The following is a 26,785-nucleotide window of genomic DNA, read 5'->3' on the forward strand; positions in this document are numbered from 1 at the left end:
AACACCTCGCTCTTTACGCTAAAGTTTTTTAGTACTTTCAAAAAAGAAGCTTCCCATTGTTCTAATTAAATGACACTTGTGTTCCAGGAGTCGTTCTTAAAAATTGGGACAAAATTCAAACTTTAGTGTAAATAGTAAGGTTTTGAGGAAGGAGCAATTCCCTTCATACATGTAATAATTTCTGGTCGTTTTTAAGTTTTAATGTTTCTCCTTACTTTCAGTTGAAAAAAACTTGTATGTTTTATTTAATTTCTGATCGTCTGTAAGTAATACCAGAAAATCTGGCTCCACTTCCAGGTAGAAATTTCCCTACCCACAGAAATATCCTCTGGATTCAATTCCGGTGAATATTTATCCCGGACAATTACCCGTAACAACTCCACGCGTAAAATTGAGACGGAAAAGAGAAGGCAAGACATTTAAAAGGAATTTCGTATAGTTATTTTGTCAAATTCCACCTGTATATTTTGCCCTGACAAGCTCACCCCCGGAAACGTCCCTCTCCGTAAAAAATTATACCGTAGAAAAACCCCCAGCGAGAAATCTGCCCCCCCCCCACCCGAAAATGTATACATACTTCATAGAAAGAACTACTATGTGTAGAAAATAGGCGAACTTTACGACTTCAAGACCTTTTCCCTGAAGTCGTGGGGGGAGGGGTCAAGTTATATCCAAAGACATAGTTATTGGGCCTTGCAACTATGATGAGCAAAATGGCTATCTCAAAATTTTGATCGGATGACTTTGGGAAAAAAAGGGGGCCAGGTTGCCCCCAAATCATTTTGTTCAGTTAAAAAGGACACTAGAGCTTTTAATTTCAGTTCGAATGAGCCCTCTCACGATATTGTAGGGCCATTGGCTAGATACAATCACTACGAAAAAATGCATCCGTAATCTTTCGTTTGGCAAAAAAATACAAAATTACACATTTTTGTAGATAGGAGCCTGTAACGACTACTGTAGAGTTTTCTGGTGCGCTGAATTTGATGGTGTGATTTTCATTAGGATTCTAATTCTTTTAGTGGGATGTTTCCCCCCTAAAAATTAAGTGAAAAATCAGGTAAATTTTCTCAGACTCGTAGCTTTTAATCTCTAAGACTAAATTTAATGAAGCTTATTTATTTAAAATTGGTATATTAAGCCAATTCTTTTGATATATCTATTGGTATTGAAATTCCGTTTTTTAGAGATTCGGTTCCTATTTAGCTGGGTCACTCCTTTACTTACAGTTTTTTACCACGAACTGTTTGATAAATTCCGTTTATTTTGGGGTTTAGTTAGTTAGGAGCGACCCGGCTCAATATTAACCAAAAGTCTAAAAAATGGAATTTTGGTACCAATAGCTACATCTAAAGAATCAAATTTTAATGCTGATTTTAAATATATAAGTTTCATCAAGTTTAGTATTACCCATCAAAAGTTACGAGCCTGAGAAAATTTGCGTTATTTTAGAAAATAGGGGAAAACACCCCCTAAAAGTCATAGAATCTTAACGAAAATCACACCATCAGATTCAGCGTATCAGAGAACCCTAATGTAGAAGTTTCAAGCTCTTATCTACAAAAATGTGGAATTTTATATTTTTTGCCAGAAGGCAGATCACGGATGCGTGTTTATTTGTTTGTTTTTTTTTTTTTTCCCAGGGGTCATCGTATCGATCCAGTTGTCCTAGAATGTTGCAAGAGGGCTCATTCTAACGGAAATGAAAAGTTCTAGTGCCCTTTTTAAGTGACCAAAAAAATTGGAGGGCACCTAGGCCCCCTCCTACGCCAATTATTTTCAAAAAGTCAACGGATCAAAATTCCGAGATAGCCATTTTATTCAGCGTAGTCGAAAAACCTTATAACTATGTCTTTGGGGACGACTTACTCCCCCACAGTCCCCGTGGGAGGGGTTACAAGTTCAAAACTTTGACCAGTGCTTACATATAGTAATGGTTATTGGGAAGTGTACAGGCGTTTTCAGGAGGATTTTTTGGTTGGAGGCAGGGGTTGAGAAGAGGGGGATATGCTGGGGGAACTTTTCATCGAGGAATTTGTCATGGGGGAAGAAATTTTCCATAAAGGGAGCGCAGGATTTACTAGCATTACTTAAAAAAAAAAACAATGAAAAAGTTTTTTTTTCAGCTGGGAGTAAGCAGCAGCATTAAAACTTAAAACGAACAGAAATTATTGCCCATATGAGGGGCTCACCTCCTCCTAATACCTCGCTCTTTACGCTAAAGTATTATTAGTAATTTCAACTATTTATTCGGCGGCTTTTGTGATTCAGGGGTCATTCTTTAATTTAAAATTTAATTTAAAATTTAATTTAATTTAAAATTTTGATTAAAATTTAAGCTTTAGTGTAAAGAGCGAGGTACTGACGAGGGGGCAAATCCCCTCATATATGTAATAAAAACATAAGAATACAAAAGTTCTTTACGTAGGCTAATTTATAAGTTACGTATATCTTTTACTTATAAAAAGATTCGTAAAAAATTAAAAGTTCTAGTCGCCTTTTTAATTAACAGAAAATCGGAGGTCAACTAGGCTTCCTCCCCCGCTCTTTATTTCTCAAAATCATTCGATCAAAATTATGAGAAAGCCATTTAGCCAAAAAATAAATAAATATACGAATTTCGTTTTAATTATTCCTCAGCGGAGAGCCAAAATCAAAACATGCATTGATTCAAAAACGTTCAGAAATTAAATAAAAAAAACAAGTTTTTAAATGAAAGTAAGGAGCGACATTAAAACTTAAAACGAAGAGAAATTACTCCGTATATGAAAGGGGCTTTTCCTTCTCAACACCCCTCTCTTTACGCTAAAGTTTTTTTACTCTTTTAAAATGTAGAGTTAAGAGAAAATGTCAAACTTTAGCGTAAAGAGCGGGGCGTTGAGAAGGAAAAGCCCCTTTTCATATACGGAGTAATTTCTGTTCGTTTTAAGTTTTAATGTCGCTCTTGTTTTTTTTTTTATTTAATAACAACATAGACCAGATATATTCCCTGAAATTAATAGGAATTATATATCATTTCTAAGTCAATCCTCTTTCCTTAGAACTAATCCTTTATTTATCTGAAGGCTCAATGATCCTAGAAGACGAGGAGTATACTCATCCGAGAAAAAATAAAATGTTTAAGTACCCTTTTAAGTGACCACACGGAACGGAGGGCAACTAGCCCCTTCCCGTGCCCCTTTTTTCCCCAAAGACATATAAATGAGATTTTGAAAGAGCAATTTGGTTTATCGTGATTGAAAGGTCAAATAAATACGCCTCTAGGTGTGACATGATCCCAAACAGTCCCAATGGAAATGGGTTTAAGCTTTACAATTTGTCCATTGTCTTTAGAGAGTATTTATTACTGTAGAAAAATAAGGAAATTTTTCAAGGTGGGTTTTCCGAGAAGGGAGGGAATTTTTCAGGGGAAATGTTTTGTGGAGAGGACATTTTCTGGGAGGAATATCCATTAATTCATACCTAGTTTTATTTTTATTTGTCTTCCTTTCTCTTTGGATACATAATTCTATATATGAAGAGAATGTTACGGGGTAATTGTCCAGGAGAAACTGTCAGAGAAGATCAAATTGTCTGATAGGATTTCGCCGTGAAAAAATGTGGATAATGTCCACAAGGGTACTTAGGCGACAGCACCCTTAGTTTCTGGTTATTTTAAGGCTTTATCTAAGTAAAGTGATTTACTTCACAATATAGTGATTTATTATTAAGGAGGGACTGTAGGTCATTGTGTAAGGGTAGATGAGGAAGGTAAGATACCAAAAGGAATATGTTTTTTAATAATCGTACGAAAAAAATACTTCAACTATAATATTAATCCCTTAAAACTTCATTGATTGTCAGGATTGTCATTGATTCTGATTGTCAGGATGGGAGCCTGAAATATCAAAATCTAATTGAAGGATCAACATTTCCTTCGATTTCAAGGCGGATCACTCGAACAAATCATTTTTATAGAGACATTCCACATGGACGCTTATAGGGGGCTAGATCCTTATTCTTGATCTTTTTGGGGAGCAAGAATACATTAAACGATGTTTATAAATAGGAAAACGAAATGGTGATGCTGTTGTAACAAAGTCCAACAAGGAATCGGAGCAATTCGACATTTTAACAATTTTTTACCACCACAAATTTTTATTACTTTTATATACTGCTTTAATCCACCATGTACTTTGTATGGATGTGGGTTGTGGTTAAGCGAATTTTATTTAAATTTTAAACAAGTACACATTCTTCAAAACAAAGCTATACAACTTATTGATGGGTTCTTGGATAAAGTTAATGACACTGAGGCATGTCTTAATAAACTTAAAACTTAAACTTAATAAACTTAAATAAACTTAATAAACTTAAAGTACTTAATGCTGGGCAACTTTGTGACTACCAAGCAGGAATATTCTCGTATCATTGTTGGAATTGTGTTAGTTTTGAGATATTTCACAGTTTTTACAGAGAAAATAAACTAATTAGTAGTGCTAGTACCCGTAATGCCGATTTACAGTCATTTGTGTCATATATATAGGTCCTAAGGTTTTAAATTGTCCTCTGGAGAGCAAGGGGGGTGGAGCACCTTTGTTTATTTATGAGAACAATGAAAAACCTTCTCCGGATCTTGGTTCATAGATGTTTTTTTTTCCTTTTTTTCCCTTTTTTTTTCATTATTAGAGATTGGTCAATTTGGTCATTTTTTTTTATTATTTATATCCTTTTTTTGTTTGTTTTGTTCGGTTGTTAAGAGTTTTGCTTGTTAAGTGTTTGCTGTATATGTGGTCGCCCAGTATCAAGTGGTTTTGTGTCTTTTTTTGGCAACCACTTAAATTAATGTTATGTGTTAAATCATTTTGTAATTAAATGAATTAAATTGAATTGAATATATATATATATATATATACATATATATATATATATATATATATATATATATATATATATATATATATATATATATATATATATATATATATATATATATATATATATATATAAATTGTCCTATTATGCTGATTCGAAATATGTACAAATCATTAAGTTTAGTGTTACCAATCAAAAGTTACGAGCCTGAGAAAATTTGCCTGATTTTCAAAAAGAGGGGAATACCCTCTAAAAGTCGAGGAATCTTACGGAAAATCATACCATCAGGGTCAATGTATCCAAGATCCCTATTGTACAAGTTTCAAGCTCCTATCTGCAAAAATGTGGGATTTTGTATATTTTTTCAGAAGAAAGATCATGGATGCGTGTTCATTTTTTTCTAGGGATGATTACAACCAAAAAGATAGGAGGACAGATATCCCCCGTAGCCCCCTTTTTCCTCGAAGTAGTACGACCAAAAGGTTGATGTAGCCTTTTTGATGAGCATGCTTGAAAAGTTTAGTAATATGAAATTTAGAATTTTTTGCCAGAAGATATATCACAGATGCGTGTTTATTTATTTTCTTTTTTCCAGGGGCGATGGCATCGAACCAATAGTCCTAGAATATCAAGAAACAGATCATTTGAGACAAAATTCAAATTTCTATTGCCCCTTTTAAGTGACCAAAACGATTGGATGGCAACTGGCCCCCCCCCTTTTTTTCCTAAAAGTTATCCGATCAAAATCCTGAGATAACCATTTTGTTCAACATAGTTGAAAACCCCAGCAACTATGCCTATGAGGATGATTTAACCCCCTTAGCCCTTGGAAAAAGTTTTATAAGTCATGGAATTCATCCATGACTTATAAAACATAGTTGAAAACCCCAGCAACTATGCCTATGAGGATGATTTAACCCCCTTAGCCCTTGGAAAAAGTTTTATAAGTCATGGAATTCATCCATTGCTTACGTATAGTATTTCTTATTGGAAAGTATACAGACATTTTCTGGGAGGAGGGAGGTTAATTGTCCGGGGGAAATACTTACCCAGGTTAAACTTGTCTAGATCATCTTTCCGTAGGCGGGGGGAAGGGGGATTTTCCACGGGAGAAATTCTCATGGAGAAGTTTTCAACAGAATAAATTCTCCAGAGGACAAATTCCTGCGGGAGCACCTTTCTACTAGGGGTGAGGGGAGACTTGTGAGAGGAATTTTCCACGGAGAGGAAGTTTTGGCATGATTTCAGAAATAAAGATCAGAAATAAAGGAAAGTAGGCTAAGAAAAAAAATCGTCCACAAGAGTTTTTGGGGGAATAATTTTCAGCTAGAATGGGATTGACTGAAGGGAATTTTGTGTTGGAGGGAGGATGGGGTATTTCATATGGTAAGAACTTGGAGACATGGAGGGATGTACTGCTGAAGGAATTAGATTATCTCTTTGACTCTTTTCATTATCATATCTGTTCTGTTCATCACATCTGTTATCACAGTCTGTTTTGTTTATTAGTTTGACTCTTTGTCAAAACTGTTCTTTTTAAAGTAATAAGAAACAATAGCGGAAAGAGTGAGGCGTTCAGGAGGGGACGGCCCCTTTCATATACGGAATAATTCCTGTTCATTTTAAGTTTTAATGTCGCTCCTTACTTTCAGTTTTAAAAACCTTTTTTTATTTAATTGTAAAAAACGTTATAAATCACGATCTTGGATAGGAGCATAAAATGATTTCCGTTGGCCTCGTGTGTGCTGTAGATAGATGCGGAGATGTTTGGCTTTTCAAATACACAGTTTGACCCAATTCATTAAAGACTAGTATCCTTTGGGAAAGGGAGAGGTAGAAGTAGATAGATAAATAGACTTTAGCAATTTGCTTTTTTTGTCTTATGAACTTAGGAATGTTCTTTTAATGTTTCTATATTTCGGCACTTAAAATTGAATGCGGATATAAGTTTAGTGTGTGGCTCTATAATAAAAATTACATTAACCTGCAATTTTGGAGTCTGATGTTTCGATTTCGATATGTCACAAAATAAATCGTAAACAATAATAAATAAAAAATAAATCGTCACGAAACAATATGCGTAAAGCCAGGGTTGGACTAAAATAATTTATATTTAGAGTGGGTTCCAAGCTCCCTTTCACAAAAAGTGATTTTTTTGCAGTTCTTTTTTTCAAACTGGTATTGAAAAAAAAAAACAAAAAAAAATAATGCAATCCTATACAATCAGAAAATTTTTACACATAGCCCGAAGTATTATCTAGGCGTTAGATAGTAGTAGAGGGAGCCAGGGAGGCTAGGAATAAGTTAAACTTGAAGCTTTTTCTTTTAAATCTAATAAATTCAAACATCCTTGGTACAAACAGAAACATAGTTATGATGCTGGAAAGTCAACAAAAAAGTGAAAGCTATACTTTTTCAGATTAATAGCAAAATAGTGGAAATTTTTCATATAAGCTAGTTTTGAACACTTTCGCAATTATAAAAAGAGTTGAATAGTTTATAGATACCATACCTAAGTTTTAAACTCCTCTAGAAAACTTCCAACAAAGGAAAAATTACGTCAAAAAGACTCACCATTGACTAAGAAGATAACTGCAAAGATCTAACTTTTTTTTATCGATTCTGATAAGGATTAAATAAAAAATAAGTTTTTTCAACTGAAAGTAACGAGCAACATTAAAACTCAAAACGAACCGAAATTACTCCGCATATGAGGGGGGCTGTCTCCTCCTCAATACACTCTAGCACGCTAAAGTTTTTAAGTACTTTAAAAAAAGTTCCTTGTTCTAATAAAACGGTCCCTGTGTTTCAAGAGTAGTTCTCTAAGAATTGGAACAAAAGTTTAAACTCTAGTGTTAAGCGTGGGGTGTTGAGAAAGAGGCATCTTCCTTTATATACAGAATAACTTTTGTTCGTTTTAAGTTTTAATGCTGCTCCTGGCTTTCAGTTGAAAAAAAAAATTGTTTTTATTTAATTTCTGATCTTTTTTACATTCCTACCGGAAATCTCCCCTATGTCGTAAATCTTCCCTTCAATGGAAATTTCCTCAAAGAGAAAGTTTATTCAGGGAGAATCTTTCCCCCCAAGAAGAATTTCTCACACAGAAAATTTTCCTCCACAGTAAAATTCTCAAGAAAATTCCTACCCCACTGACAGGTTCGACAGAGAATACCCTATGAAATCTCCATGTGTAAGATTAGTCCGCTAAAGAGAAAGTAAGACAAAATAAATCTCGTATAAAAATTCTGGCAAATTCCACACGTGGAAATTTCCTTTTAAAAGCTCGCCCCATCAACTTCCCTCCCAACGAAAATTTTCCCCATATAAAATCCTCCCACCCGCAGAATATTCCTTACAGAACACCCCCTCCTCCCATCGAATAATTTCTGTATGCTTCCCAATAAAAAAATACTACACGTGAGAAATGAACAAATTTCATAAATTGGAATCCTTAGCCCAGGGCGCTGTGGGGGGTCATATCATAAACAAATACATAGTTATTGGGCCTTTCGAATATGCTGAACAAACTGGCTATCTCAAAATTTTGATGGGCTCACCGATAAAAAAACTTCTTTTTTTATCGATGATTATCTTTGTGGTGAACAAAAAGAAAAAGGGAAGAACAAAAGAAAATAAATGAAATAAGAAGTATCCGTGATCCTTCTTCTGGCAAAAAAATACAAAATTCCACATTTTTGATGGGCCGACTTTGGGGGAGAGGCGCATGGGAGGGGAGCTAACTGCCTTCCAATCTTTTTGGCTACTTAAAAAGGGTACTAGCACTTTTCATTTGCTTTTAAATAAACCCTCTTCCAATGCTCTAGGACGATTGGTTCAGCACGATGACCTCTTGGAAGAACAAAAGAAAATAAATAAAAATAACAAGTATCCGTGATCTGTCTTCTGGCAAAAAAAAAAATATACAAAATTCCACATTTTTGTATAAGATCTTCTGATTCCCTGAACCTGATGATACTGAAGAATATTACATATTATATACCTACTACATACTAATTCTAACTAGTACCTCCTATCTATCATACTAAAACCTTCCTACCGCAGCAATTTACTACAACTGGAAAACTATGATCAAAATAATCAAGTATGGAAAAAGCAACGAAAAGGGGTATTAACAAGAAGTCAGAAATTCGTTAAAGGTAGTAAAGAGTGAAGCTCAAATAGATTGAGGTGGCAGACAATTATGCAAGGCTGTCTTCGCCTCAAACGGGTTGATGGTGCAATGTGTTTTTGGTCATAACTGCAGTAATTCATTATCCGCAAGTTCAAGTTGGACACGTGATAAATTTTAATTTATTTATCATTTTCAATATGATAAATGATAATTTTAAATTTAACCGTCCTAAAATATGAAAATTTCCAGATTTCATTAAACTTGGCTTTGCCAGTATCTTCTCGATATGAAGTAGGATATTTATCGCTGCAATTTTTTCAGGAATGCCGATTCTGAGTTGGGAAACTGCCCCTTCCTTGAATTTTTCACCACATTCTTTGATTATATAGAATGCCTTTTTTTGTATTTTTTTTTGAAAATTTTTGACCAATCGCCTCCTCACACCCCCTACAATATTGGTGCCCCTGTCTTTTATCATCTTCTTCCACTATTTCTGGAGTTTTTAATCTAACATAACTTCAAAAAAGGCTCTTGTTTTAAAGCTGGAGATGCAAACATTCAATAAATTACAAGTAGGTCACATGAAAAACTTTGGACTTGAATTTAGATAACGACCAAAAATAAATTCATGACCATTGGAGTGAATATTGCTGTCAAAATTGACATTTGTGAATGATGAGATGCTTATTATAGTTTCTCAGTATATCCTACTACAGAGACAATCTTTTAATTATGTCCAGAATTGCTTATAAATATGCAATAATATTTATTCATGTGGGTAATATGGTAGAACATTACTGGAAAATATGTGCTAGTATTTACCCAAATGACTTAATATGGCAAAATGTACTTATTGCAGTTACTATAATATATCCTACTAAAGAGTTAGTCTTGAGATTTTTTCCAGAATTGTTTAAAAATATGTGCTAATATTTACCCTTATGTTAATTGCCAAGTACAAAATTGCTTGAAAAATGACCCCTTACAGCCCACCTTGCCTGCAAAAACATCACTATTTAGTATGCTAAGTAGAAAAATAAATAAATAGCTGACAGGTTTTGTGTCCTGTTTTTATATCCATTTAAAGCAGTTCCTGAAAAATACCCTTTTTTTTGAAAAATACCGTCTTGTTTTGTGGAATTTCAGGATTCAATTTAAAATCTGTCACTTTTATTCCAGCCTGTACATATTTTTTTCACATAGATTTTAAGATTCTAGTTCGAGCATCGAATTTCCTCAATTGTTGGTCTCAGCATGTTATCCCTTTTGGTTAAATATTAGTACTTTTTGTTATCTCAGAGAGATCAAGATTCTAGTCCAAGGATCCAACTCTCTCAGTTGCTGGAATTGTTGTGTCAGATTAACCCATATAGGTAAATATTAGCCGTTTTGTTATCTCAGAGAGATAAGGATTCTAGTTCAAGAATTAAATTCCCTCAATTGAAGGTAAATGTTTTGCCATATTAGCCCATATTGGTAAATATTAGCCCTTTTTTTTCTCAGAAACATTAAGATTGTAGTTCAAACATCGAATAACCTCGGTTGCTGGTAAATATGGGCTAAAATAGCCTCCTTACTGACTATTTGTGAATGTTAATCAAAATAACACGGATATATTCAAGTTAACAGGGATTTTGGATTGTGATAACTATAAAAACATTTAGAGGGCGAGATTCGATGGAGTCAGAACTGGAAACTTATACTATTGTGGACTATCTGGAATTGAACAAAAACATGTAAGGGTATCCGGTACCGGGTGTAAATTTGTCTCCTAACATGTTGCTATTGAAACTACTACTAACGACTAATTGCAGCACCAAGCTGCCCAAGGTCAACACAGCTACACTCGCTGCTCCTCCATACAAATCTATCTCAGTTATTTCAACCCTATACCTATAGATTCAAATTCTTGAGTGTGTACTGGCAACCGATAACTGTCGAGTTGCTTCAATGAGAACAGAATCAACTGAGAACACGAGTCGCTTCAGTGCTCTCGCTAAATCAACTTTATTTAGCTTCTGTGATGCTCAATCACAGTAGCAACAATTGCATTTGTAGATAATGTTTTTTTTCTCGGTTTATATTTTTATTTAACCCTATCAAGACCTCCCTCTTTACACAATCCCAAGAAGTTCCAATTTCCATTATATCCTTCCTTACGACCTCCTCCTACACTATTTTGGGACGACCTACTTTTCATTTGGCCTTACATGGTTGACGGAAAAGCACGACTTTTGGCAATCTCCCCTCCTTCATCTACAGAAAATATCCTGGCCATCTGAACATTTTGTTCATTATAGCCCTAAAAAGCTGGAAAGAACCACGATTTTCTCAAAGTTCACTGTGTGAAATATGGTCAGTCAGACGGGTACACAAAAGAATCAGTTGAAAACCCCTCTTGAAAACATCTAACTAATCCTCTACCACCTTTCGGAGTTCCCACGTTTCAGAACCGTATTTCACTTGACATCACTGTAGCTTATAATATTTTAATCTTGAATCGGACACTTATCTTCCTGTTATTTCAAACTTTTTTCAATTGTGAAATGCCACCCTCAGCCTTGGCTATTCTACTTTTAACATGTTCACAGCATCCACCATCTTTACAAATAATACTCACTTGGTAAAAACTTGTCAGACCAATTCTTGCTCCCTCAACTGTCAAAACTTTCAAAAATCATTAGTTTTGCTAACATTTTCATCTAGGGCTAGGGCATTCAAATCATCACCATAATTCTAGTCTAGAAGAGCTTTGCTTTTCCATTTGGTTCCACGCTCTTACATAGCCTTCGTCGCACTTCTTAAGAAAAAGTCCTTCAAAATAATCCATATAAATGGGGATAAAACACAACCTTGCTTAACTCCTAATTTAAGACGAAATGAGCTGCTAACACTATTTCCTACCTCAACTGAAGCAATTTCATTCTCGAACATAACATTAATCCCTTTAATTTATTTATCTACTATACTATAAAAAGATAGAACCTTTGTTGAAGCTCTTCTATCGGCAGAATAAATTGCATCCTCATAATCTATAAAGCTGAGAACTACAAGGGGTCTGATGACTCAGACACTTCTCAAATATTAATCTAAGAGTGGAAATTCGGTTTATTCATCTTCTTTCTTTCCTAAGACCACATTATAGTTCTCTTAAAATATTATCTCCATCATCTCTAGGTCTAAGAAGTATCACCGTGTTAAGTAATTTGCTTCATATAGGAACTAATTACGGGTGTAGTAACTCAAAATTGCATGGGTATATTCATGGCATGTCTGGTATTGGATTGCAGTAACTATAATTATACGTACCCTTAAAGCACAATGTCTGAAGGGGTAGCTATGTAAGCTTAACACTTTTTGTTAGCTATCTTTTCATTCAGCTAACTCTCAATTCGTCTTCTCACATGTTTGGTGTAAAGGCTTTTTAAGGTAACTTGGATGCGTGAAAACCTTCACCATTTCTTTTTTTCAGAGAACTGCAAGAGGGAGTTTCAGTTCACTAAAATGTAGGAGAGGGGCGAGATCTACTTTTCAATATCTATGGATGGTAAATTTTTTTTATTAAAATGCAAAATAACGCCATTGCCGGGATGTGGTTGTTCTGGCCCTGTATGGCAACATGTCTAGAAAATTCTTCTGGGGTACTGTAAAACACCTAAGAGCTTCTTTAAATTTTAAACATGTCGGTAGAAAAATTATCAGTTTTTTACTAATTAGGAAGAAGAGTAAGGTCGGGTCTGTTTTGTTGGGAATTATTACTTATTAATCTAGTTTATATAGTCTTTCAGCGAGTAAATGAAATACAACTTTATTTGTAACTTACGGATCAATATACTATCCCCGAGACTTAGAGGCTGAAATGGTACAGGTTGCAACCTTGAAACAAAAACAACATTTTTATAGCTTTTGTTTTATGTGTTTAACGGGTTTATCTCTAGGGATAAGAAACAAAACAACAGTTCTAAAAAATCCAAATTTAATCTGGTATTGAACATAATTATCCCACCATCCCATAGCTGATTTGTTTATTCGTCTTTATTAATGTCAGATTTCTTAGAAATCCAGAATTTCTGATTTAAACATCCACAAATTTTCAGTGACCTGGAAAAAGTGTAGAAGTACCGATTGTTTTTGTATAATATTTAGCTATCAAATTTTCGCTAATTTTCAAATTTCCTCTGCCACAGAGGTGGTTTTAGGGGAAAGAAAGAGGGAGCACTTGCGCCGGGGACAAAAATTTTAGGGCACAAAATTTGCAATAAATAATCTATCGGTTACAATCATTTTGTAATGTTTGAAATTTTATTTTTATTAAAACAAAATAGAAGCCGTAGTTAATAAATGAGAATAATTAATAAACTATTAATCAATTAATAAGATAAAAATAATTAAAACGACAAAAATTAAATACTAATGATGAAAACAAATTAAATTAAAACAATAGATAATCATTAGAAATTTGAAAAAATTGTTACTTACTTACTAAATTAAAAAAAAATTTGTTAATAAATGGAAATGTTGTTAAAATTTGGTCTGAAAATTTTTTGGGAGAGAGGGCAGGAAAAGGTTCCTAATCAGGATTTTGCCCCAGGCGCGTGAGAAGCCAGAATCGCCACTGTTCTGCCAATCACCGTTTTTTTTTTTTTTTTTTTTTTAGATCAATGAATCACCTATGTAATAGGTGATTCATCACCTAGTAACTGCTTGACCAGCTACTGCCCTGTTGGCAGTGAGATTTTATAGATACCAATATTTGACATGTGCAAATTCAAGCCATTCAGAATTTTTATAGAATGTTTCAGCCAGCCAGAAAATTCTACGAAAAATATGGCAAACATTTAGCACTAGCCCATTGCGAATAGGCCTTATTTCAAGTTGTTTCTCAACTTGCTAGGAAACAAAGTTCTTGAAAATTGTTGACGTGAAAAAACTTTAAATTTAAAAAGAGTTGAATACGGAATATTTGAATATGGAGAGAAAATTTACTTAACTTCCCAATTAATTCAGCGAAGTTGTTTTTTAAAGGTTTTTATTTCTCCATTAAAGAAAGTATTACCTTTATTTACTTTGGGGAATAGGACAGAGGTAATTCAAAGCTGCGGAATTGATTTCATCCGACCTGATCCTATTGTCGTTATAAGTTAAAAGTTATTTAATTTTTGTCGCGATTTTCATTTTTACGGTTTTTTTTTATAGCTGACTTGTTTTTAAGCCAATTAGAATCTAATTACATGACGAATAAGAATAACCCAAATAAAATTAAATATTCTCTTTCAAATAATTAATAATATTTGGATGATCTATTAACTATAAACTGTGACGCATTTATTAAGATTTCATACGAACATCGCATACTCAGCCATTTACTCACAATTATTTAGATATGCTGTAATTATACATATTTAAAAAATAGATGTCAAATTTTAAGCCACTAACTGATCTCGAGAGGTTTTTTTTCGCAAATAAGATACCTTGGACAATTTCCAAAAATTAAGTTTTCACTGTGCATTTAAGTAAATACGCAAACAGTTTTCTAATGATATTGGGAATTGTTTTTTGAAATTTCTCTTTGTTTCTTTGATTTGGGTCCTTTTATGCATATCGTACATGGTATTCATGTCAGCTTGGAAGGCTGTTAAATATAACGGTCCTTAACAACCAATAAAGCAATTTATCTTCTAATGCACCTGGTGTTTTTTTGGACATAAATCTGTTCTAAAAAGTTTTTATGGAAATTTAATCGTTGGTTTCTAGTATACATCTAATCTCTTTTTCTAGTTATTTTTTGATGATTTTATAAATATGCATGTATTTCAAAACTTCATCTATCACGGGGATACCGTGAAGAACTTATGGTAGGCACGCAACTCTCAATTTAAAGCGGCCAAAACCAATAAGGGTTAATCTGCATTTATCTGAGGAGCCCTGATTGATTATGATTAACTGAGTAGATTCGAGTTGTTTTCCTTTTGAGTTTACGATGGCTTATATTTACTAATTACGATGTTGTATGTCCATGGATTTTTTTATTGATTGTATTTGGCTATGCTGTTTGTCCTAGGTAATTGGATGGGTGGACTGGGTCAAGACCTCGTTGAAATGCTTATCTATCTAAAATATTTAGGTAAGACATCAGTTTTTTCTTTACCGAACCTGCAGTAAACAAACTTCTATTCCAGACAATATTACCTTAACGCAATTACTGGACGACAGCCGTCTCAGAGTGCAGAAAGATCTAGTCCTATCATTAACAAAGTAACAATAATAATTAGCACAAAACACCTTCCTTCAGCAAAAATAAATTCTTAATTTCTGAAACATTTTATAAGTAACATTTGAAGCCGAGAACTTATGACAACAAGTCACAACGTTACATCTATAGATGCAACAAACCCCGGTCATTTCAAAGGAACCTTACTGTCAATCTTGATCTCTCGTATTTTGGCATAATGATCGTATATAGGGTTAGCGGATTGGTACAAATCGCAGCATGTGGGAACTAACGGCAAGTCCCATTTTCCTATACTATATTTTGTTTTTATTAACCCTTGGTTCACAAACTTTTGTTTTTTTTTCTCGGAAAAACGGCTCAGGGACGACATTTGCAGTTAAAACGTAAAACAGACCCCACCCAATCGGTCCCAGACATCCGTTTAAACGTAGAAATTAAAAATAAGATGAGCAAAACCCAGCTTATTCCTGGAAGCTTAGCATTTCTATTTTTTAAACCAAATGTGGTTTACGGTGTTGCTTGCGGTTTACGGTGAATATGCACTGACATTTTTTTTTTAATACATGTGTGATTGGCTTGCACATTACAGCTAAAATTAGCTTATCCGTACAATACGCCTTATAAATTTTTGACTATACTCTTTGCTAGATCTTAACAGATCCCGGACATACAGCTTTATTGCGTGAAATCTCAACAGTGTAAACAAAGGCCAACAGGGGCTTAAAAATTCAAATCCTCTCAAGATTTTCAAATTTTAGTAGTTTAGTTATTACCTTTGTTAGAAAGTGTGTTTTATCTAACATATTATCGGACCACCTTAAAAACTAAAAGAGAAATATTACAAAAGAAAACAGCGATATAATGAACTGGCTCAGTTTATTTAAAACCCACAACCAAATTGTAAAAGAGAATAAACAATCACTTTAAAGTAGCAGATACACAAAATAACAACAAATCAGGATATTCAAAAAACAAAATAAGATAAAACAAATAAATTATATAACAAAGAAGAAACAGTAGAAGAATTAAACATAGTTTATAAAGCAATGAAGCAAAAAAATTAGCAGCTTCTTTTGCAAAAATCTGAGACTTTTTTAAATTAAAGCTAAAGAGGTTGTTTCAATATCTATTTAGTAATAACTTCATAATAACTTATTACAAATTGGAAGCAAAAAAAAAAGATTGTTCTTATTACCATTATAGAAATTCGAATGTATCTCAATAGCATAACTGGCCCAGAGAAATGTATGAAAAGTACAGCATTACGTGCTCCGAGAGGAGAGTACTTTCGAAGTCCTGCCTCCGAAACGTTATAACAATTTTCCTTATTTCCAATAACGTTCTTTTTCGTTTAGATCTGTTATTGTTGCGATGAATAAGCCCCCCACCAGATCCAGATAATACGGCCCCCTGAAATACTCCTCCCCCCATCTTCAATTGTTTTAACATATCAGGCATTGATAACTCAATTCATATTATGTTGTTCAGCAGTAGACATTCTTTCAGCTGTTCTAGTGTGAATCATGAAATGATTGGTCACTTACATGAAATGTCACTGAAAAGGTCACATGAAGAGGTCACTTACATAAAATGTAAGTGAAGAAATTTATATGCTAAGTCATTCAAAGATCTTCTTTAAAGAAATTTTCAGATAATTCGCTAAAATTTCCTGTCTAAGAGATGAGGTATATGTGCCTAAAAATGCACTTTCCAAAAGATTAGATCTTCAACGTTTGTACAACCCACTCCCTCAAAAATTTGGATTTCATGCACATAAAATTACTAGTATATTATTATTGCTATACTTTTACCATTCTTTACACCACATTTCCTATTCTTGTCATAACTTCAGGACTATTCCAAGTTACCATGTTCCAGGGCAATAAAGATAAGAGGGATCAAAGTGGAAAAACTCATACATTGCTCTGCTGCCCCTCCCTTTGAGAACACCGTAGTAAACGATTTTTAACGATTATATCTTAAGAGTGAAAATATTATATACACCCTTTAGCAATTGCAGCGACATTACTGAAACGTTTCCCATGAAACACTCCATAAGAAAATTGAAAAATGGTAGTTTTTGTCTCAGAAATCCCATGGTTATATGGTTAATTTATTAGTTCTATGTCCCTTTATGTCTCAAATAATAGCATAGAGAATTTGAAGGTTTAAAGACAGCTACGAACTGATAAATCATAATTAACTAGATTATTCTAATAATGAAATAAGAAAAGTTAGCGAATAACAAAGTAAAATCTTGCCTAAGAAAACTTCAGATTGAACTCAAAATTATCCTGTTCTTGGATTCAGAATTTCATCTTGGTTAAATTCCAATGCAGATTTATTTCCCTTTATATCCGCTTGAAAAACTACAGCTTCAAAGCTACAGACGCGAGGATACTAACAGCAAGTTTCATTGTTAATTAATTAATTATTTATTATTATAATTCATTTCTAAATCAATTTATTATGATTATATTTTAATTGAGTAATATTAACAGCAAGTTTCTTTATTAATTAATTAGATTAGAGTATTAATTGAACTACAGTAATGGAGTAACTAATATTAACTAATCAATTAATGATTGATTAATTTAATAATATTTTGATTTTTTACTAAATCCATTTATTATAATTATGTATTAATTTATTATTTAATTAAATATTAACTAATTAGTTTACCTTTTAATTAATTAAAGAAGAACAATTAAAGATTGATTACGCAAAGCCTTTTCTAAAGAAAATCTGAACTCGTTTCATTATTATTCAATTCACGACTTTTGAAATTTGAAATCAGCATAAACAACTATAGATTCGAGGGGGCCAACAACACACCCACGAGTTTATACAATATTTCTAAGTAGTAGTCATCAAGACAGTTAGAAAAAGACCAATTACGCAAACCTGCACGAAGAATATAGAAAAATACATTATTTAATACATAAACAAGCTTAAGCATAACGGGAAATCTTAAAGAGCAACAAATATAAAGCAAAAAATTTAAGGCACTAAATATATGCTAAAAATATTCTAATAATAAAAGCTGCAACACCGCAAGAGGGTAAAAACAAGTTTTGATAAATTATGTACAAAAGAAAAATCAGATGATAACACTCAATGGCATTCCAATATGTAAAAAAGTTAATAAAATTCTAAATTTAAATACATTGACGACAAAAAAGGTTAAGCCTAATACAAGTTAGGAGTAAGAAATAAAATTTTTGTATAAACAGAAAAGACGTACTTAAAAAAAAACAACAGAAAATGGGCATTAAAATAAACATTTTTTCTATTATTTCACAAGCAACTAAACTATAAAATTTACAAAGGACGGTTTCAAAATATCAAAATATACATATTAAAAACGCTGAAGTGATGCAAAAAACAAGCTTAAAGTCAGGCAAAACCTTATCCAGGCGGGAGGGGGCTAGGGAGTTTGAATTATAAAGACATTTTTGATGGTTTTTTAAACCTATTTTTTTACCCCTCCTTCCAACAAACAAAAAATCCTAGATACATCCTTGCAGTCATTTAAATAGATTCAAGGTAAATCAAGGTAGCTAAAATCAAGATAGTACACAATAGGACGTTAAAATTCCGTACTCCGTATTTATGGTGTGTTTTAAATTTCAAGTACACCCACAGAACTCAGAATATTAAAGACATCATATGACGCTATTTTAAGCAATCTCAGTACGTCTGTTGTTTGTGGGTAGGGAAGCAGTTTCAACGATACTTGGAGATTATTCATATAAGACCTTTGGGTTGAGCTCAACACGTGGTGGTAGAGTTGTGAAAAAAAAGTCAACGGGTATTAGACATTAAAAGCCATACCCAGGAGACACAAAATTCAAGCTGAGAGTTATGTATTTAGATGCAATGTAAATCCTGATAGTAGCGAATAGAAAATTTCAAATCCATAACCCCATGTTTCTAGCACTTTGTTTATTTCGAGTGAACTCACAGAACTCAGAATATTATAGACACCAAAAAGCGTTATAAGTAAATCCTAGTCCGCCTTTAGTGGATAATATCGGAATAATGAAACCACTTCGATAATATCATAAACAAAGTAAGACATGTGTTTAACTAGAAAAATATGAGCAATGAGTGTTCAGGCTTTATATTCCCTGTATAAATTTTGATACATTTGAGTCGCATGTTTCAGTTTGAAAAAGAGTCGAATGTGGAGAGAGAGAGAGAGAGAGAGTGAATGCGGAATAAATGAGTAGAATTCAGTTTTGAAATGAAATATTTGGATTAAGATTATAACTTGTAAATAGCTGTGAGGTTTTATGATAATTTTCATGTGATGAAACTAGTTTTAAGATACTAATTTTATTTTTGGTAATTTGAGTATTGAAATGGATATCGTAAAGAATTTAGTAATGTAATTGTTGGTATTTTAAAGGAGGATTAGAATAAGATGTAAAAGGATTTTATCAAGGCACACCATTCTACTCCCTTCAGGTTTGATAAGGGAGGGTCGGATGATGGATGTTTTTTAAGCAAAATAATTTTTATATATGTTTTAAAGGTGTTTCTACAATAGAAGGGGTGCCTTGTGGGGGAAGGGAACCCTGCAAAACCGAAAGGGAGTTTTTTGGTTTGGTAATTCGTAGCAGTAAATCTTGTATTAATCAAATTGAGCTTGTCGACCCAACTTCGAAGAAATTCAAGATTTGAAATTAGTGTAGGTGATATTGAAGTTAGGGTAAATTTAAGTTAACAAAAACTATTACGTCACTGACACAGAGGAAGTACAACTTTTTAACCAGTTAAAAAAAAATTCAATACAAGGCAAAAATTTTGCTATTATTTCATAATCGATATTTAGCTTTATTCATGCATTGAATTAACTTTTTGAAATTTGCTTTGCATTTTGTTTACATTGAACAATAGCTTTAAAAAGGTATGAAAACATGCAAAAATGAGAATCTTTTCTATTTTCAAGCACTTTAAACCATTCTTAAAGAAAAAAACCTAAGCAACACCACAATTCTCAATGAATGACTCGGTGACTCAAATGACTCAAACTCAGTGAATGAATAACTGAATTTTTTGTTTGAGGATAAATTTCCACCAAATTTGCTTGAAGTCCTACCTCAATAAACTGATAAACTGGGAGATCCAAAAACTGAATCTTTTGTTTGAAGATAAATTTCCACTACATTTGCTTGAAGTCCTGCCTCGATAAACTGATAAACCGAGGGATCCATAAACTGAGTCTTCTGTTTAAGGATAAATTTCCACTACATTTGCTTGAAGTCCTACCTCAATAAACTGATAAACTGGGAGATCCAAAAACTGAATCTTTTGTTTGAGGATGAATTTCCACTACATTTGCTTGAAGTCCTGCCTCGATAAACTGATAAGCCGAGGGATCCATAAACTGAATCTTCTGTTTAAGGATAAATTTCCACTACATTTGCTTGAAGTCCTAGCTCAAGAAACTGATAAACCGAAGGATCCAAAAACTGAATTTTTTTTAGGATAAATTTCCACTACATTTGCTTGAAGTCCTAGCTCAAGAAACTGATAAACCGAAGGAACCAAAAACTAAATTTTTTGTTTGAGGATAAATTTCCACCACATTTGCTTGAAGTCCTACCTCAATAAACTGGGAGATCCAAAAACTGAATCTTTTGTTTGAGGATGAATTTTTACTACATTTGCTTGAAGTCCTGCCTCGATAAACTGATAAACCGAGGGATCCATAAACTGAATCTTCTATTTCAGGATAAATTTCCACTACATTTGCTTGAAGTCCTACCTCAAGAAACTGATAAACCGAAGGATCCAAAAACTGAATTTTTTTAGGATAAATTTCCACCACATTTGCTTGAAGTCCTGCCTCGATAAACTGATAAACCGAGGGATCCATAAACTGAATCTTCTATTTCAGGATAAATTTCCACTACATTAGCTTGAAGTCCTACCTCAAGAAACTGATAAACCGAAGGAACCAAAAACCAAATTTTTTGTTTGAGGATAAATTTCCACCACATTTGCTTGAAGTCCTACCTCAATAAACTGATAAACTGGGAGATCCAAAAACTGAATCTTTTGTTTGAGGACGAATTTCCACTACATTTGCTTGAAGTCCTGCCTCGATAAACTGATAAACCGAGGGATCCATAAACTGAATCTTTTGTTTCAGGATAAATTTCCACTCCATTTGCTTGAAGTCCTACCTCAATAAACTGATAAACTGGGAGATCCAAAAACTGAATTTTTTGTTTGAGGATGGATTTCCACTACATTTCCTTGAAGTCCTGCCTCGGTAAACTGATAAACCGAGGGATCCATAAACTGAATATTTTCTTTCAGGATAAATTTCCACTACATTTGCTTGAAGTCCTACCTCAAGAAGCTGATAAACCGAAGGATCCAAAAACTGAATTTTTTGTTTGAGGATAAATTTCCACCATATTTGCTTGAAGTCCTACCTCAATAACTGATAAACTGGGAGATCCAAAAACTGAATTTTTTGTTTGAGGATAAATTTCCACCACATTTGCTTGAAGTCCTGCCTCGATAAACTGATAAACCGAGGGATCCATAAACTGAATCTTCTATTTCAGGATAAATTTCCACTACATTAGCTTGAAGTCCTACCTCAAGAAACTGATAAACCGAAGGAACCAAAAACCAAATTTTTTGTTTGAGGATAAATTTCCACCACATTTGCTTGAAGTCCTACCTCAACAAACTGATAAACTGGGAGATCCAAAAACTGAATCTTTTATTTGAGGATGAATTTCCACTACATTTGCTTGAAGCCCTGCCTCGATAAACTGATAAACCGAGGGATCCATAAACTGAATCTTTTGTTTCAGGATAAATTTCCACTCCATTTGCTTGAAGTCCTACCTCAATAAACTGATAAACTGGGAGATCCAAAAACTGAATCTTTTGTTTGAGGATGAATTTCCACTACATTTGCTTGAAGTCCTGCCTCGATAAACTGATAAACCGAGGGATCCATAAACTGAATCTTTTCTTTCAGGATAAATTTCCACTACATTTGCTTGAAGTCCTACCTCAAGAAGATGATAAACCGAAGGATCCAAAAACTGAATTTTTTGTTTGAGGATAAATTTCCACCACATTTGCTTGAAGTCCTACCTCAATAAACTGATAAACTGGGAGATCCAAAATTGAATCTTTTGTTTGAGGATGAATTTCCACTACATTTGCTTGAAGTCCTGCCTGGATAAACTGATAAACCGGGGGATCCATAAACTGAATCTTCTATTTCAGGATAAATTTCCACTACATTGCTTGAAGTCCTACCTCAAGAAGCTGATAAACCGAAGGATCCAAAATCTGAATTTTTTGTTTGAGGATAAATTTCCACCACATTTGCTTGAAGTCCTACCTCAATAACTGATAAACTGGGAGATCCAAAAACTGAATCTTTTGTTTGAGGACGAATTTCCACTACATTTGCTTGAAGTCCTGCCTCGATAAACTGATAAACCGAGGGATCCATAAACTGAATCTTCTATTTCAGGATAAATTTCCACTACATTTGCTTGAAGTCCTACCTCAAGAAACTGATAAACCGAAGGATCCAAAAACTGATTTTTTTTTTTTTTTAAGGATAAATTTCCACCACATTTGCTTGAAGTCCTACGTCAAGAAACTGATAAACCGAGGGATCCTAATACTGAATCTTCTGTTTCAGGATAAATTTCCACTACATTTGCTTGAAGTCCTAGAAGCTGATAAACCCAAGGATCCAAAAATTGAATTTTTTTTAAGGATAAATTTCCACCACATTTGCTTGAAGTCCTACCTCAAGAAACTGATAAATCAAGGGATCCATAAACTGAATCGTCTGTTTCAGGGTAAATTTCCACTACATTTGCTTGAAGCCCTTCCTCAAGAAGCTGATAAACCGAAGGATCCAAAAACTGAATTTTTTGTTTGAGGATAAATTTCCTCCATATTTGCTTGAAGTCCTACCTCAAGAAACCGATAAACCGAGGGATCCAAATGCTGAATCGTTTGTTTCAGGATGAATTTCCACTACATTTGCTTGAAGCCCTTCCTCAAGAAGCTGATAAACCGAAGGATCCAAAAACTGAATTTTTTGTTTGAGGATAAATTTCCACCACATTTGCTTGAAGTCCTACCTCAAGAAACCGATAAACCGAAGGATCCAAAAACTGAATTTTTTGTTTCAGGATAAATTTCCTCCATATTTGCTTGAAGTCCTACCTCAAGAAACCGATAAACCGAAGGATCCAAAAACTGAATTTTTTGTTTGAGGATGAATTTCCACTACATTTGCTTGAAGTCCAACCTCAACAAACTGATAAACCAAGGATTTTTGCTTCAGGCTTTGACAATAGTTGCACGTATGTTATCTGAATAGAATAAGATAATTTCAGGATGGTTACAATAATAGATTTATAATAATTACGTTCATTACGAATCATCTATGTGTTTGCATTAATCCATATATTGCCGAATTTTTAATATTCAAAATACCAAAACATATAAAGGCCAGGGGTGTCTCTTTTTTGACCTCTAATTGATAACAGAAAACTTTATGTTTATGTTCAATCATTTTAAAGACATTGCATTGTTTTAAAGCAATAGTGTAAGTGCAAAAAAAGAGCTTCTCTACTTCATTAATTCAACACTTGAAACTCTCATGTAACACAAAGATGTTAATCCTCTACTTTTATACAGTTATTTAATAGTCATCACACTAAAATTCAAACACAATGCATTTTGATTTTGTCAGTATTTGTGATTGTGAAAGGAAACCTTTCATTTCTGATGTATAAAATAAATATCATACAATCAATGGCGTTGTCCTGCTTGGAAAAAAAAATGTCAGGGTTTCCTCTCTTAAACCATTCCTGTAGGCCAGGGGTGGCCAACTGTGGGTGAAAGGATTCTTGTGAGTATTAAAAAGGGAATTGGGGTTATGCTAAAAAGTATCTCCTAAAAGGGGGGCCTCAAAGATAAAAAAAAATGCAAGGTCTTGAGGTTCAAAGGAGTAAGGACTTGGAAAAGGTGGGAATGCACTGCGTACTATACGTAAGAGTGTAAAAAAGAAAAAAAAATGAAGAAACAAAACTTTTTCTTATTATTCAAGAAAGTTGGTGATAAATTAAAAACTGAAGTTTCTAAATATTTTAACCGAATTCATGATTCAAAATAATTTCATGTATATAATAGATAAGAAATAGTCAATGGTAATAAGACTTGACTTCCGTGACGTGGAGTAATTTCGCTGAACGATTTATTTTTTTAAGGATAGAAAAAAGTCGTAGTTTAATTAGCTTAGTCCGAGCGCCCATTCATTCTTAAACACAAAATGTCTCAGCGCTGTATAGACATAGATCGCGGCTAAAAATACATTTCTCGTGCATTTAATTCCATTCGATTTCATTGCATTTCCCTGTCATTCCAGTCCACACGAAGAATAGCTCGTGTCAGAGAGTTATGGGGAAACATTAAAAGTTATGGAAAATCCAGAAAGTGGGACGTATGACTCAGCTTAATATCTGGAAATGGCCCCAAACACTCAAAACAACCCCCCAATGAAAATGCTGTACCCGGATAGAAAGTTACAAATAAATCAAATCGAAATAATTTCTTGGATCCCACTATCTTTCCATTTACAACTGAAGCGAATATCTATCGATGACAGGTATTTAATTTTATTATTCATAGAGGGTAGCCGTTATTTTTTTTTACCAGTTATTGATAGATATTTCTTTCAATTGTAAATTGAATATAGCCTTGTTCGGCTACCTAAGAAGTCTTGATTTTTTGAATGAATTTTTTTTTACCGGTTTTTTAAGTTTTTTTAAGTTTTAATTTTTAATTTTTTTTTTAGTTTTAATTTTAATTTTTAAAAGTTTAATTTTAATTTTAAAAGTTTTAAATTTAATGTTTAAAAGTTTTAATTTTTTTAAGTTTTTTTTTTACCGGTTTAAAGAAAATGCCAACAAAAAGTTGTATTTAAAAAAGAATGATAGTAAGTTTTTGTACAAAATGAAATTTTTCTTAATTCATTTTAAAGCATTCTAAGCTACCCAAATATTTATAAGAATTAAAAGAAAAGATATGAGAAATAAATCTTTTGGATAGCTTTTTGAAAAGGATCTCTTTGGCATAGCTTGAAATTTCTTATATCCCTTTCTCTTTTTTTTTGTTTCTTTTAAATTCTCTGAAAAAATAAAACTACCCATAAGAAAATTGAAACTGCTGAATTTGGCTTTTATTCTCGAACATAAATCTGGAATTTTTACAGGCAGATATTCAGAATCCTTATAAAGAAAAGCTAAACGGTTTTGTTAAAGCCTCTAAACAAATGAACACTTCGCTAACAAGACTCATTCTTCCAGAGTTGCCCCCTCCCTTCTCCCCTACTGGGTAAGACCTAGATAATAAGCAGGAATAACAACCATTATCTCTTGTTTATTGAAACAATTCGGAGAAATCAAGCCCCAGAAGCTTCAAAATGGATTTCAGAAAGATTTTTTTTTTATATTATAGAGTACTAGGTATCGTCGTGTCCAAAACCAATGTGTGTATTTTGTGGTAGATCTATCTGTGTATATTTATCTATTTGTCGATCTGAGTATATATCTACATTATTTTAGACAAGAGCAAATATACGCTCTAGACTTATTTGATACATTAAATACGTTTTTAAGATCTAATTAAGAAAACAATTCATAAAATTATCTATTTTGCGCTCATTTGCGAATTTATTAAAGCAGTTGCTTTAGATCTAAAAAGCAACATTAATAAAATCCTGCATCATAGGCAGGTTCAGGACCTGTTCAATAAATGAAAAAATATCTCAGTAACATATCCATCAATAGCGTAGCCTATATATTGAGAGGGTAGTAGTAAATAGTTAAATGTGTTTCCTGTTTTGACCTAAATAATACAATTACGAAATTATAACTTCATTCACAAAGTTCCAGTTTAACTGCATCCCGGGTCCTCACTCTCCTAATAATGCTTAAATATAATCTTAGGCTATGTCCAGAAGTTTGGTGATTTTGATGTTTTTCTTCCAAATAACGATAAGAGCAAGGCTGAGAAACTATAGAAAAACACTTAAAAACAATGGGAACATCTTAAAAAAATCGCAAATATTAAAGAACATATTAAAAATACATATTAAGGAAACTCAAAAACGCTGCGAGTCACGGCGAGAGTGAATTAGCCTGTGAGTCAATCTCAGGTGGTTTAATCCTGTGACAAGTTTGTAGTAACCTATTAGTCTTCAGAGATTTCATTCGTAGAAGTAACAAATGAAAGCAGGACAGTAAAAGATATCAAAAACTACTTGTTCGGTGTTGATTAAGATCTTTCTCTTGCAGAGATGCATATAGGTAGGGAGAAAGGCGATAAATATATATGAGAAAAAAACATACGTAAATAAATAGGTTTGCCTCATTCCAACCATGGTCCAAATTCCTGGACAAATAATGAGTTAAATCCTAAGAACGCACTCATTCGTGTTCCTATCTACTCTTCCGGGAAAAATCCAATCATTAAAGTAAAATCATGCTATATACCTGAAT

The 26,785-nt window shown here is 33.3% G+C and overlaps 1 protein-coding gene across 1 annotated transcript in view; it reads left to right on the plus strand.

Moving 5' to 3' along the window:
* Positions 1–26,785, plus strand: part of LOC136028819 (uncharacterized) — a 314,462-nt gene that overhangs the window by 179,539 nt on the left and 108,138 nt on the right. The window lies entirely within an intron of this gene.

This window comes from Artemia franciscana, chromosome 7, assembly GCF_032884065.1.
Source record: "Artemia franciscana chromosome 7, ASM3288406v1, whole genome shotgun sequence".
NCBI lineage: Eukaryota > Metazoa > Arthropoda > Branchiopoda > Anostraca > Artemiidae > Artemia > Artemia franciscana.